Genomic DNA, 13,797 nt, shown 5'->3' on the forward strand with positions numbered 1-13,797 from the left:
AAATGTGATATGTTCAGTAAAATAAGGTTAATAGTATTTTTTCTTATTACATGATTACGTGTAAAAACGCACACAATACCAAGTTGCAATTGTAATTTTGAAACGTAATCAAATACAGAAGAAGAAAATATAGCAGGATTTTCATTCAGCTTTTGAGTTTTAAACGTTACGGTATATATGTAAAACACGTACGTTCAAGGGGAAATAACCAAATTATTACTATGACTATGACAATCCTAAGTCTAGTACAAAAGCATATTTTTGGTAACAAAATTAAGTAGTTTAAACAAATAACCACAATATTAGGTCAAAAAGAGGTGTTGTATATACATCAGCTACATTTAAAAAGTGCAACCTACATGTATAATATATATCTATAAATGGTCAACTTGAAAATTTAGAATTGCAGCGAAATAAAGTTAGTTTAAATTGTCTAGCTATAAGACATCCCAATAAAATTAAAAAATAAAACTTTGCGGACTTGAATTGTTATCATGAGAAAAAGTAATTCTGAGAAGATATAATACCTGAAAGGACTTTTCTGGAGTTTGATTATTTCTATATGGTCTAAAGTTATAGATGTGGAAATACGAATACTTTTAAAAGCAAGATGATTTTATTATTTATTTTTTTACCACTCAGAATGCGTTTCCTTCCTCCAACTCCCCACTTAAGAGGGAGAGGAACGGTCATCAATGACCGAAGACCGTGTCTCACCAAGCTAGAGACAGTCTCGGTCAGCTTCACGCTCAGAAGAAAACGCTATTTCTCTTCATCGTGGGTTTAGGTCCAGTCAGAGTTATCTGACGTCCCGGCGATACATACTATAGAAATGATCCCTAAAAGTATGATCTTACCCGCGCAGGATCTCTACATGAGTTTTACAAATGTGATATGTTCAGTAAAATAAGGTTAATAGTATTTTTTCTTATTACATGATTACGTGTAAAAACGCACACAATACCAAGTTGCAATTGTAATTTTGAAACGTAATCAAATACAGAAGAAGAAAATATAGCAGGATTTTCATTCAGCTTTTGAGTTTTAAACGTTACGGTATATATGTAAAACACGTACGTTCAAGGGGAAATAACCAAATTATTACTATGACTATGACAATCCTAAGTCTAGTACAAAAGCATAGTTTTGGTAACAAAATTAAGTAGTTTAAACAAATAACCACAATATTAGGTCAAAAAGAGGTGTTGTATATACATCAGCTACATTTAAAAAGTGCAACCTACATGTATAATATATATCTATAAATGGTCAACTTGAAAATTTAGAATTGCAGCGAAATAAAGTTAGTTTAAATTGTCTAGCTATAAGACATCCCAATAAAATTAAAAAATAAAACTTTGCGGACTTGAATTGTTATCATGAGAAAAAGTAATTCTGAGAAGATATAATACCTGAAAGGACTTTTCTGGAGTTTGATTATTTCTATATGGTCTAAAGTTATAGATGTGGAAATACGAATACTTTTAAAAGCAAGATGATTTTATTATTTATTTTTTTACCACTCAGAATGCGTTTCCTTCCTCCAACTCCCCACTTAAGAGGGAGAGGAACGGTCATCAATGACCGAAGACCGTGTCTCACCAAGCTAGAGACAGTCTCGGTCAGCTTCACGCTCAGAAGAAAACGCTATTTCTCTTCATCGTGGGTTTAGGTCCAGTCAGAGTTATCTGACGTCCCGCCGATACATACTATAGAAATGATCCCTAAAAGTATGATCTTACCCGCGCAGGATCGCTACATGAGTTTTACAAATGTGATATGTTCAGTAAAATAAGGTTAATAGTATTTTTTCTTATTACATGATTACGTGTAAAAACGCACACAATACCAAGTTGCAATTGTAATTTTGAAACGTAATCAAATACAGAAGAAGAAAATATAGCAGGATTTTCATTCAGCTTTTGAGTTTTAAACGTTACGGTATATATGTAAAACACGTACGTTCAAGGGGAAATAACCAAATTATTACTATGACTATGACAATCCTAAGTCTAGTACAAAAGCATATTTTTGGTAACAAAATTAAGTAGTTTAAACAAATAACCACAATATTAGGTCAAAAAGAGGTGTTGTATATACATCAGCTACATTTAAAAAGTGCAACCTACATGTATAATATATATCTATAAATGGTCAACTTGAAAATTTAGAATTGCAGCGAAATAAAGTTAGTTTAAATTGTGTAGCTATAAGACATCCCAATAAAATTAAAAAATAAAACTTTGCGGACTTGAATTGTTATCATGAGAAAAAGTAATTCTGAGAAGATATAATACCTGAAAGGACTTTTCTGGAGTTTGATTATTTCTATATGGTCTAAAGTTATAGATGTGGAAATACGAATACTTTTAAAAGCAAGATGATTTTATTATTTATTTTTTTACCACTCAGAATGCGTTTCCTTCCTCCAACTCCCCACTTAAGAGGGAGAGGAACGGTCATCAATGACCGAAGACCGTGTCTCACCAAGCTAGAGACAGTCTCGGTCAGCTTCACGCTCAGAAGAAAACGCTATTTCTCTTCATCGTGGGTTTAGGTCCAGTCAGAGTTATCTGACGTCCCGGCGATACATACTATAGAAATGATCCCTAAAAGTATGATCTTACCCGCGCAGGATCGCTACATGAGTTTTACAAATGTGATATGTTCAGTAAAATAAGGTTAATAGTATTTTTTCTTATTACATGATTACGTGTAAAAACGCACACAATACCAAGTTGCAATTGTAATTTTGAAACGTAATCAAATACAGAAGAAGAAAATATAGCAGGATTTTCATTCAGCTTTTGAGTTTTAAACGTTACGGTATATATGTAAAACACGTACGTTCAAGGGGAAATAACCAAATTATTACTATGACTATGACAATCCTAAGTCTAGTACAAAAGCATATTTTTGGTAACAAAATTAAGTAGTTTAAACAAATAACCACAATATTAGGTCAAAAAGAGGTGTTGTATATACATCAGCTACATTTAAAAAGTGCAACCTACATGTATAATATATATCTATAAATGGTCAACTTGAAAATTTAGAATTGCAGCGAAATAAAGTTAGTTTAAATTGTCTAGCTATAAGACATCCCAATAAAATTAAAAAATAAAACTTTGCGGACTTGAATTGTTATCATGAGAAAAAGTAATTCTGAGAAGATATAATACCTGAAAGGACTTTTCTGGAGTTTGATTATTTCTATATGGTCTAAAGTTATAGATGTGGAAATACGAATACTTTTAAAAGCAAGATGATTTTATTATTTATTTTTTTACCACTCAGAATGCGTTTCCTTCCTCCAACACCCCACTTAAGAGGGAGAGGAACGGTCATCAATGACCGAAGACCGTGTCTCACCAAGCTAGAGACAGTCTCGGTCAGCTTCACGCTCAGAAGAAAACGCTATTTCTCTTCATCGTGGGTTTAGGTCCAGTCAGAGTTATCTGACGTCCCGGCGATACATACTATAGAAATGATCCCTAAAAGTATGATCTTACCCGCGCAGGATCTCTACATGAGTTTTACAAATGTGATATGTTCAGTAAAATAAGGTTAATAGTATTTTTTCTTATTACATGATTACGTGTAAAAACGCACACAATACCAAGTTGCAATTGTAATTTTGAAACGTAATCAAATACAGAAGAAGAAAATATAGCAGGATTTTCATTCAGCTTTTGAGTTTTAAACGTTACGGTATATATGTAAAACACGTACGTTCAAGGGGAAATAACCAAATTATTACTATGACTATGACAATCCTAAGTCTAGTACAAAAGCATAGTTTTGGTAACAAAATTAAGTAGTTTAAACAAATAACCACAATATTAGGTCAAAAAGAGGTGTTGTATATACATCAGCTACATTTAAAAAGTGCAACCTACATGTATAATATATATCTATAAATGGTCAACTTGAAAATTTAGAATTGCAGCGAAATAAAGTTAGTTTAAATTGTCTAGCTATAAGACATCCCAATAAAATTAAAAAATAAAACTTTGCGGACTTGAATTGTTATCATGAGAAAAAGTAATTCTGAGAAGATATAATACCTGAAAGGACTTTTCTGGAGTTTGATTATTTCTATATGGTCTAAAGTTATAGATGTGGAAATACGAATACTTTTAAAAGCAAGATGATTTTATTATTTATTTTTTTACCACTCAGAATGCGTTTCCTTCCTCCAACTCCCCACTTAAGAGGGAGAGGAACGGTCATCAATGACCGAAGACCGTGTCTCACCAAGCTAGAGACAGTCTCGGTCAGCTTCACGCTCAGAAGAAAACGCTATTTCTCTTCATCGTGGGTTTAGGTCCAGTCAGAGTTATCTGACGTCCCGGCGATACATACTATAGAAATGATCCCTAAAAGTATGATCTTACCCGCGCAGGATCGCTACATGAGTTTTACAAATGTGATATGTTCAGTAAAATAAGGTTAATAGTATTTTTTCTTATTACATGATTACGTGTAAAAACGCACACAATACCAAGTTGCAATTGTAATTTTGAAACGTAATCAAATACAGAAGAAGAAAATATAGCAGGATTTTCATTCAGCTTTTGAGTTTTAAACGTTACGGTATATATGTAAAACACGTACGTTCAAGGGGAAATAACCAAATTATTACTATGACTATGACAATCCTAAGTCTAGTACAAAAGCATATTTTTGGTAACAAAATTAAGTAGTTTAAACAAATAACCACAATATTAGGTCAAAAAGAGGTGTTGTATATACATCAGCTACATTTAAAAAGTGCAACCTACATGTATAATATATATCTATAAATGGTCAACTTGAAAATTTAGAATTGCAGCGAAATAAAGTTAGTTTAAATTGTGTAGCTATAAGACATCCCAATAAAATTAAAAAATAAAACTTTGCGGACTTGAATTGTTATCATGAGAAAAAGTAATTCTGAGAAGATATAATACCTGAAAGGACTTTTCTGGAGTTTGATTATTTCTATATGGTCTAAAGTTATAGATGTGGAAATACGAATACTTTTAAAAGCAAGATGATTTTATTATTTATTTTTCTACCACTCAGAATGCGTTTCCTTCCTCCAACTCCCCACTTAAGAGGGAGAGGAACGGTCATCAATGACCGAAGACCGTGTCTCACCAAGCTAGAGACAGTCTCGGTCAGCTTCACGCTCAGAAGAAAACGCTATTTCTCTTCATCGTGGGTTTAGGTCCAGTCAGAGTTATCTGACGTCCCGGCGATACATACTATAGAAATGATCCCTAAAAGTATGATCTTACCCGCGCAGGATCGCTACATGAGTTTTACAAATGTGATATGTTCAGTAAAATAAGGTTAATAGTATTTTTTCTTATTACATGATTACGTGTAAAAACGCACACAATACCAAGTTGCAATTGTAATTTTGAAACGTAATCAAATACAGAAGAAGAAAATATAGCAGGATTTTCATTCAGCTTTTGAGTTTTAAACGTTACGGTATATATGTAAAACACGTACGTTCAAGGGGAAATAACCAAATTATTACTATGACTATGACAATCCTAAGTCTAGTACAAAAGCATAGTTTTGGTAACAAAATTAAGTAGTTTAAACAAATAACCACAATATTAGGTCAAAAAGAGGTGTTGTATATACATCAGCTACATTTAAAAAGTGCAACCTACATGTATAATATATATCTATAAATGGTCAACTTGAAAATTTAGAATTGCAGCGAAATAAAGTTAGTTTAAATTGTGTAGCTATAAGACATCCCAATAAAATTAAAAAATAAAACTTTGCGGACTTGAATTGTTATCATGAGAAAAAGTAATTCTGAGAAGATATAATACCTGAAAGGACTTTTCTGGAGTTTGATTATTTCTATATGGTCTAAAGTTATAGATGTGGAAATACGAATACTTTTAAAAGCAAGATGATTTTATTATTTATTTTTTTACCACTCAGAATGCGAATGCGTTTCCTTCCTCCAACTCCCCACTTAAGAGGGAGAGGAACGGTCATCAATGACCGAAGACCGTGTCTCACCAAGCTAGAGACAGTCTCGGTCAGCTTCACGCTCAGAAGAAAACGCTATTTCTCTTCATCGTGGGTTTAGGTCCAGTCAGAGTTATCTGACGTCCCGGCGATACATACTATAGAAATGATCTCTAAAAGTATGATCTTACCCGCGCAGGATCGCTACATGAGTTTTACAAATGTGATATGTTCAGTAAAATAAGGTTAATAGTATTTTTTCTTATTACATGATTACGTGTAAAAACGCACACAATACCAAGTTGCAATTGTAATTTTGAAACGTAATCAAATACAGAAGAAGAAAATATAGCAGGATTTTCATTCAGCTTTTGAGTTTTAAACGTTACGGTATATATGTAAAACACGTACGTTCAAGGGGAAATAACCAAATTATTACTATGACTATGACAATCCTAAGTCTAGTACAAAAGCATATTTTTGGTAACAAAATTAAGTAGTTTAAACAAATAACCACAATATTAGGTCAAAAAGAGGTGTTGTATATACATCAGCTACATTTAAAAAGTGCAACCTACATGTATAATATATATCTATAAATGGTCAACTTGAAAATTTAGAATTGCAGCGAAATAAAGTTAGTTTAAATTGTCTAGCTATAAGACATCCCAATAAAATTAAAAAATAAAACTTTGCGGACTTGAATTGTTATCATGAGAAAAAGTAATTCTGAGAAGATATAATACCTGAAAGGACTTTTCTGGAGTTTGATTATTTCTATATGGTCTAAAGTTATAGATGTGGAAATACGAATACTTTTAAAAGCAAGATGATTTTATTATTTATTTTTCTACCACTCAGAATGCGTTTCCTTCCTCCAACTCCCCACTTAAGAGGGAGAGGAACGGTCATCAATGACCGAAGACCGTGTCTCACCAAGCTAGAGACAGTCTCGGTCAGCTTCACGCTCAGAAGAAAACGCTATTTCTCTTCATCGTGGGTTTAGGTCCAGTCAGAGTTATCTGACGTCCCGGCGATACATACTATAGAAATGATCCCTAAAAGTATGATCTTACCCGCGCAGGATCTCTACATGAGTTTTACAAATGTGATATGTTCAGTAAAATAAGGTTAATAGTATTTTTTCTTATTACATGATTACGTGTAAAAACGCACACAATACCAAGTTGCAATTGTAATTTTGAAACGTAATCAAATACAGAAGAAGAAAATATAGCAGGATTTTCATTCAGCTTTTGAGTTTTAAACGTTACGGTATATATGTAAAACACGTACGTTCAAGGGGAAATAACCAAATTATTACTATGACTATGACAATCCTAAGTCTAGTACAAAAGCATATTTTTGGTAACAAAATTAAGTAGTTTAAACAAATAACCACAATATTAGGTCAAAAAGAGGTGTTGTATATACATCAGCTACATTTAAAAAGTGCAACCTACATGTATAATATATATCTATAAATGGTCAACTTGAAAATTTAGAATTGCAGCGAAATAAAGTTAGTTTAAATTGTGTAGCTATAAGACATCCCAATAAAATTAAAAAATAAAACTTTGCGGACTTGAATTGTTATCATGAGAAAAAGTAATTCTGAGAAGATATAATACCTGAAAGGACTTTTCTGGAGTTTGATTATTTCTATATGGTCTAAAGTTATAGATGTGGAAATACGAATACTTTTAAAAGCAAGATGATTTTATTATTTATTTTTTTACCACTCAGAATGCGTTTCCTTCCTCCAACTCCCCACTTAAGAGGGAGAGGAACGGTCATCAATGACCGAAGACCGTGTCTCACCAAGCTAGAGACAGTCTCGGTCAGCTTCACGCTCAGAAGAAAACGCTATTTCTCTTCATCGTGGGTTTAGGTCCAGTCAGAGTTATCTGACGTCCCGGCGATACATACTATAGAAATGATCCCTAAAAGTATGATCTTACCCGCGCAGGATCGCTACATGAGTTTTACAAATGTGATATGTTCAGTAAAATAAGGTTAATAGTATTTTTTCTTATTACATGATTACGTGTAAAAACGCACACAATACCAAGTTGCAATTGTAATTTTGAAACGTAATCAAATACAGAAGAAGAAAATATAGCAGGATTTTCATTCAGCTTTTGAGTTTTAAACGTTACGGTATATATGTAAAACACGTACGTTCAAGGGGAAATAACCAAATTATTACTATAACTATGACAATCCTAAGTCTAGTACAAAAGCATATTTTTGGTAACAAAATTAAGTAGTTTAAACAAATAACCACAATATTAGGTCAAAAAGAGGTGTTGTATATACATCAGCTACATTTAAAAAGTGCAACCTACATGTATAATATATATCTATAAATGGTCAACTTGAAAATTTAGAATTGCAGCGAAATAAAGTTAGTTTAAATTGTGTAGCTATAAGACATCCCAATAAAATTAAAAAATAAAACTTTGCGGACTTGAATTGTTATCATGAGAAAAAGTAATTCTGAGAAGATATAATACCTGAAAGGACTTTTGTGGAGTTTGATTATTTCTATATGGTCTAAAGTTATAGATGTGGAAATACGAATACTTTTAAAAGCAAGATGATTTTATTATTTATTTTTTTACCACTCAGAATGCGTTTCCTTCCTCCAACTCCCCACTTAAGAGGGAGAGGAACGGTCATCAATGACCGAAGACCGTGTCTCACCAAGCTAGAGACAGTCTCGGTCAGCTTCACGCTCAGAAGAAAACGCTATTTCTCTTCATCGTGGGTTTAGGTCCAGTCAGAGTTATCTGACGTCCCGGCGATACATACTATAGAAATGATCCCTAAAAGTATGATCTTACCCGCGCAGGATCGCTACATGAGTTTTACAAATGTGATATGTTCAGTAAAATAAGGTTAATAGTATTTTTTCTTATTACATGATTACGTGTAAAAACGCACACAATACCAAGTTGCAATTGTAATTTTGAAACGTAATCAAATACAGAAGAAGAAAATATAGCAGGATTTTCATTCAGCTTTTGAGTTTTAAACGTTACGGTATATATGTAAAACACGTACGTTCAAGGGGAAATAACCAAATTATTACTATAACTATGACAATCCTAAGTCTAGTACAAAAGCATATTTTTGGTAACAAAATTAAGTAGTTTAAACAAATAACCACAATATTAGGTCAAAAAGAGGTGTTGTATATACATCAGCTACATTTAAAAAGTGCAACCTACATGTATAATATATATCTATAAATGGTCAACTTGAAAATTTAGAATTGCAGCGAAATAAAGTTAGTTTAAATTGTGTAGCTATAAGACATCCCAATAAAATTAAAAAATAAAACTTTGCGGACTTGAATTGTTATCATGAGAAAAAGTAATTCTGAGAAGATATAATACCTGAAAGGACTTTTCTGGAGTTTGATTATTTCTATATGGTCTAAAGTTATAGATGTGGAAATACGAATACTTTTAAAAGCAAGATGATTTTATTATTTATTTTTTTACCACTCAGAATGCGTTTCCTTCCTCCAACTCCCCACTTAAGAGGGAGAGGAACGGTCATCAATGACCGAAGACCGTGTCTCACCAAGCTAGAGACAGTCTCGGTCAGCTTCACGCTCAGAAGAAAACGCTATTTCTCTTCATCGTGGGTTTAGGTCCAGTCAGAGTTATCTGACGTCCCGGCGATACATACTATAGAAATGATCCCTAAAAGTATGATCTTACCCGCGCAGGATCGCTACATGAGTTTTACAAATGTGATATGTTCAGTAAAATAAGGTTAATAGTATTTTTTCTTATTACATGATTACGTGTAAAAACGCACACAATACCAAGTTGCAATTGTAATTTTGAAACGTAATCAAATACAGAAGAAGAAAATATAGCAGGATTTTCATTCAGCTTTTGAGTTTTAAACGTTACGGTATATATGTAAAACACGAACGTTCAAGGGGAAATAACCAAATTATTACTATGACTATGACAATCCTAAGTCTAGTACAAAAGCATATTTTTGGTAACAAAATTAAGTAGTTTAAACAAATAACCACAATATTAGGTCAAAAAGAGGTGTTGTATATACATCAGCTACATTTAAAAAGTGCAACCTACATGTATAATATATATCTATAAATGGTCAACTTGAAAATTTAGAATTGCAGCGAAATAAAGTTAGTTTAAATTGTGTAGCTATAAGACATCCCAATAAAATTAAAAAATAAAACTTTGCAGACTTGAATTGTTATCATGAGAAAAAGTAATTCTGAGAAGATATAATACCTGAAAGGACTTTTCTGGAGTTTGATTATTTCTATATGGTCTAAAGTTATAGATGTGGAAATACGAATACTTTTAAAAGCAAGATGATTTTATTATTTATTTTTCTACCACTCAGAATGCGTTTCCTTCCTCCAACTCCCCACTTAAGAGGGAGAGGAACGGTCATCAATGACCGAAGACCGTGTCTCACCAAGCTAGAGACAGTCTCGGTCAGCTTCACGCTCAGAAGAAAACGCTATTTCTCTTCATCGTGGGTTTAGGTCCAGTCAGAGTTATCTGACGTCCCGGCGATACATACTATAGAAATGATCCCTAAAAGTATGATCTTACCCGCGCAGGATCGCTACATGAGTTTTACAAATGTGATATGTTCAGTAAAATAAGGTTAATAGTATTTTTTCTTATTACATGATTACGTGTAAAAACGCACACAATACCAAGTTGCAATTGTAATTTTGAAACGTAATCAAATACAGAAGAAGAAAATATAGCAGGATTTTCATTCAGCTTTTGAGTTTTAAACGTTACGGTATATATGTAAAACACGTACGTTCAAGGGGAAATAACCAAATTATTACTATGACTATGACAATCCTAAGTCTAGTACAAAAGCATATTTTTGGTAACAAAATTAAGTAGTTTAAACAAATAACCACAATATTAGGTCAAAAAGAGGTGTTGTATATACATCAGCTACATTTAAAAAGTGCAACCTACATGTATAATATATATCTATAAATGGTCAACTTGAAAATTTAGAATTGCAGCGAAATAAAGTTAGTTTAAATTGTGTAGCTATAAGACATCCCAATAAAATTAAAAAATAAAACTTTGCAGACTTGAATTGTTATCATGAGAAAAAGTAATTCTGAGAAGATATAATACCTGAAAGGACTTTTCTGGAGTTTGATTATTTCTATATGGTCTAAAGTTATAGATGTGGAAATACGAATACTTTTAAAAGCAAGATGATTTTATTATTTATTTTTCTACCACTCAGAATGCGTTTCCTTCCTCCAACTCCCCACTTAAGAGGGAGAGGAACGGTCATCAATGACCGAAGACCGTGTCTCACCAAGCTAGAGACAGTCTCGGTCAGCTTCACGCTCAGAAGAAAACGCTATTTCTCTTCATCGTGGGTTTAGGTCCAGTCAGAGTTATCTGACGTCCCGGCGATACATACTATAGAAATGATCCCTAAAAGTATGATCTTACCCGCGCAGGATCGCTACATGAGTTTTACAAATGTGATATGTTCAGTAAAATAAGGTTAATAGTATTTTTTCTTATTACATGATTACGTGTAAAAACGCACACAATACCAAGTTGCAATTGTAATTTTGAAACGTAATCAAATACAGAAGAAGAAAATATAGCAGGATTTTCATTCAGCTTTTGAGTTTTAAACGTTACGGTATATATGTAAAACACGTACGTTCAAGGGGAAATAACCAAATTATTACTATGACTATGACAATCCTAAGTCTAGTACAAAAGCATATTTTTGGTAACAAAATTAAGTAGTTTAAACAAATAACCACAATATTAGGTCAAAAAGAGGTGTTGTATATACATCAGCTACATTTAAAAAGTGCAACCTACATGTATAATATATATCTATAAATGGTCAACTTGAAAATTTAGAATTGCAGCGAAATAAAGTTAGTTTAAATTGTGTAGCTATAAGACATCCCAATAAAATTAAAAAATAAAACTTTGCGGACTTGAATTGTTATCATGAGAAAAAGTAATTCTGAGAAGATATAATACCTGAAAGGACTTTTCTGGAGTTTGATTATTTCTATATGGTCTAAAGTTATAGATGTGGAAATACGAATACTTTTAAAAGCAAGATGATTTTATTATTTATTTTTCTACCACTCAGAATGCGTTTCCTTCCTCCAACTCCCCACTTAAGAGGGAGAGGAACGGTCATCAATGACCGAAGACCGTGTCTCACCAAGCTAGAGACAGTCTCGGTCAGCTTCACGCTCAGAAGAAAACGCTATTTCTCTTCATCGTGGGTTTAGGTCCAGTCAGAGTTATCTGACGTCCCGGCGATACATACTATAGAAATGATCCCTAAAAGTATGATCTTACCCGCGCAGGATCTCTACATGAGTTTTACAAATGTGATATGTTCAGTAAAATAAGGTTAATAGTATTTTTTCTTATTACATGATTACGTGTAAAAACGCACACAATACCAAGTTGCAATTGTAATTTTGAAACGTAATCAAATACAGAAGAAGAAAATATAGCAGGATTTTCATTCAGCTTTTGAGTTTTAAACGTTACGGTATATATGTAAAACACGTACGTTCAAGGGGAAATAACCAAATTATTACTATGACTATGACAATCCTAAGTCTAGTACAAAAGCATATTTTTGGTAACAAAATTAAGTAGTTTAAACAAATAACCACAATATTAGGTCAAAAAGAGGTGTTGTATATACATCAGCTACATTTAAAAAGTGCAACCTACATGTATAATATATATCTATAAATGGTCAACTTGAAAATTTAGAATTGCAGCGAAATAAAGTTAGTTTAAATTGTTTAGCTATAAGACATCCCAATAAAATTAAAAAATAAAACTTTGCGGACTTGAATTGTTATCATGAGAAAAAGTAATTCTAAGAAGATATAATACCTGAAAGGACTTTTCTGGAGTTTGATTATTTCTATATGGTCTAAAGTTATAGATGTGGAAATACGAATACTTTTAAAAGCAAGATGATTTTATTATTTATTTTTCTACCACTCAGAATGCGTTTCCTTCCTCCAACTCCCCACTTAAGAGGGAGAGGAACGGTCATCAATGACCGAAGACCGTGTCTCACCAAGCTAGAGACAGTCTCGGTCAGCTTCACGCTCAAAAGAAAACGCTATTTCTCTTCATCGTGGGTTTAGGTCCAGTCAGAGTTATCTGACGTCCCGGCGATACATACTATAGAAATGATCCCTAAAAGTATGATCTTACCCGCGCAGGATCTCTACATGAGTTTTACAAATGTGATATGTTCAGTAAAATAAGGTTAATAGTATTTTTTCTTATTACATGATTACGTGTAAAAACGCACACAATACCAAGTTGCAATTGTAATTTTGAAACGTAATCAAATACAGAAGAAGAAAATATAGCAGGATTTTCATTCAGCTTTTGAGTTTTAAACGTTACGGTATATATGTAAAACACGTACGTTCAAGGGGAAATAACCAAATTATTACTATGACTATGACAATCCTAAGTCTAGTACAAAAGCATATTTTTGGTAACAAAATTAAGTAGTTTAAACAAATAACCACAATATTAGGTCAAAAAGAGGTGTTGTATATACATCAGCTACATTTAAAAAGTGCAACCTACATGTATAATATATATCTATAAATGGTCAACTTGAAAATTTAGAATTGCAGCGAAATAAAGTTAGTTTAAATTGTGTAGCTATAAGACATCCCAATAAAATTAAAAAATAAAACTTTGCGGACTTGAATTGTTATCATGAGAAAAAGTAATTCTGAGA

At 32.5% G+C, this 13,797-nt stretch overlaps 15 non-coding genes across 15 annotated transcripts; all 15 read right to left on the reverse strand.

Moving 5' to 3' along the window:
- Positions 1-633: 633 nt before the first annotated feature.
- LOC143073863 (small nucleolar RNA U3) lies at positions 634-855 on the reverse strand. Its single transcript, XR_012977636.1, has one exon. It is a non-coding gene; the product is annotated as a small nucleolar RNA U3 (small nucleolar RNA).
- Positions 856-1,518: 663 nt separating this feature from the next.
- On the reverse strand, positions 1,519-1,740 carry LOC143073916 (small nucleolar RNA U3). The gene has a single exon (XR_012977687.1). It is a non-coding gene; the product is annotated as a small nucleolar RNA U3 (small nucleolar RNA).
- A 663-nt stretch (positions 1,741-2,403) lies between these two features.
- LOC143073864 (small nucleolar RNA U3) lies at positions 2,404-2,625 on the reverse strand. Its single transcript, XR_012977637.1, has one exon. It is a non-coding gene; the product is annotated as a small nucleolar RNA U3 (small nucleolar RNA).
- A 663-nt stretch (positions 2,626-3,288) lies between these two features.
- LOC143073922 (small nucleolar RNA U3) lies at positions 3,289-3,510 on the reverse strand. The gene has a single exon (XR_012977693.1). It is a non-coding gene; the product is annotated as a small nucleolar RNA U3 (small nucleolar RNA).
- A 663-nt stretch (positions 3,511-4,173) lies between these two features.
- On the reverse strand, positions 4,174-4,395 carry LOC143073865 (small nucleolar RNA U3). Its single transcript, XR_012977638.1, has one exon. It is a non-coding gene; the product is annotated as a small nucleolar RNA U3 (small nucleolar RNA).
- A 663-nt stretch (positions 4,396-5,058) lies between these two features.
- Positions 5,059-5,280, reverse strand: LOC143073866 (small nucleolar RNA U3). Its single transcript, XR_012977639.1, has one exon. It is a non-coding gene; the product is annotated as a small nucleolar RNA U3 (small nucleolar RNA).
- A 663-nt stretch (positions 5,281-5,943) lies between these two features.
- LOC143073936 (small nucleolar RNA U3) lies at positions 5,944-6,171 on the reverse strand. Its single transcript, XR_012977706.1, has one exon. It is a non-coding gene; the product is annotated as a small nucleolar RNA U3 (small nucleolar RNA).
- Positions 6,172-6,834: 663 nt separating this feature from the next.
- On the reverse strand, positions 6,835-7,056 carry LOC143073867 (small nucleolar RNA U3). Its single transcript, XR_012977640.1, has one exon. It is a non-coding gene; the product is annotated as a small nucleolar RNA U3 (small nucleolar RNA).
- Positions 7,057-7,719: 663 nt separating this feature from the next.
- On the reverse strand, positions 7,720-7,941 carry LOC143073868 (small nucleolar RNA U3). Its single transcript, XR_012977641.1, has one exon. It is a non-coding gene; the product is annotated as a small nucleolar RNA U3 (small nucleolar RNA).
- A 663-nt stretch (positions 7,942-8,604) lies between these two features.
- On the reverse strand, positions 8,605-8,826 carry LOC143073869 (small nucleolar RNA U3). The gene has a single exon (XR_012977642.1). It is a non-coding gene; the product is annotated as a small nucleolar RNA U3 (small nucleolar RNA).
- A 663-nt stretch (positions 8,827-9,489) lies between these two features.
- LOC143073871 (small nucleolar RNA U3) lies at positions 9,490-9,711 on the reverse strand. Its single transcript, XR_012977643.1, has one exon. It is a non-coding gene; the product is annotated as a small nucleolar RNA U3 (small nucleolar RNA).
- Positions 9,712-10,374: 663 nt separating this feature from the next.
- Positions 10,375-10,596, reverse strand: LOC143073872 (small nucleolar RNA U3). The gene has a single exon (XR_012977644.1). It is a non-coding gene; the product is annotated as a small nucleolar RNA U3 (small nucleolar RNA).
- Positions 10,597-11,259: 663 nt separating this feature from the next.
- LOC143073873 (small nucleolar RNA U3) lies at positions 11,260-11,481 on the reverse strand. The gene has a single exon (XR_012977645.1). It is a non-coding gene; the product is annotated as a small nucleolar RNA U3 (small nucleolar RNA).
- A 663-nt stretch (positions 11,482-12,144) lies between these two features.
- Positions 12,145-12,366, reverse strand: LOC143073875 (small nucleolar RNA U3). Its single transcript, XR_012977647.1, has one exon. It is a non-coding gene; the product is annotated as a small nucleolar RNA U3 (small nucleolar RNA).
- Positions 12,367-13,029: 663 nt separating this feature from the next.
- LOC143073923 (small nucleolar RNA U3) lies at positions 13,030-13,251 on the reverse strand. Its single transcript, XR_012977694.1, has one exon. It is a non-coding gene; the product is annotated as a small nucleolar RNA U3 (small nucleolar RNA).
- Positions 13,252-13,797: the final 546 nt, after the last annotated feature.

Source organism: Mytilus galloprovincialis, chromosome 4, assembly GCF_965363235.1.
Source record: "Mytilus galloprovincialis chromosome 4, xbMytGall1.hap1.1, whole genome shotgun sequence".
NCBI lineage: Eukaryota > Metazoa > Mollusca > Bivalvia > Mytilida > Mytilidae > Mytilus > Mytilus galloprovincialis.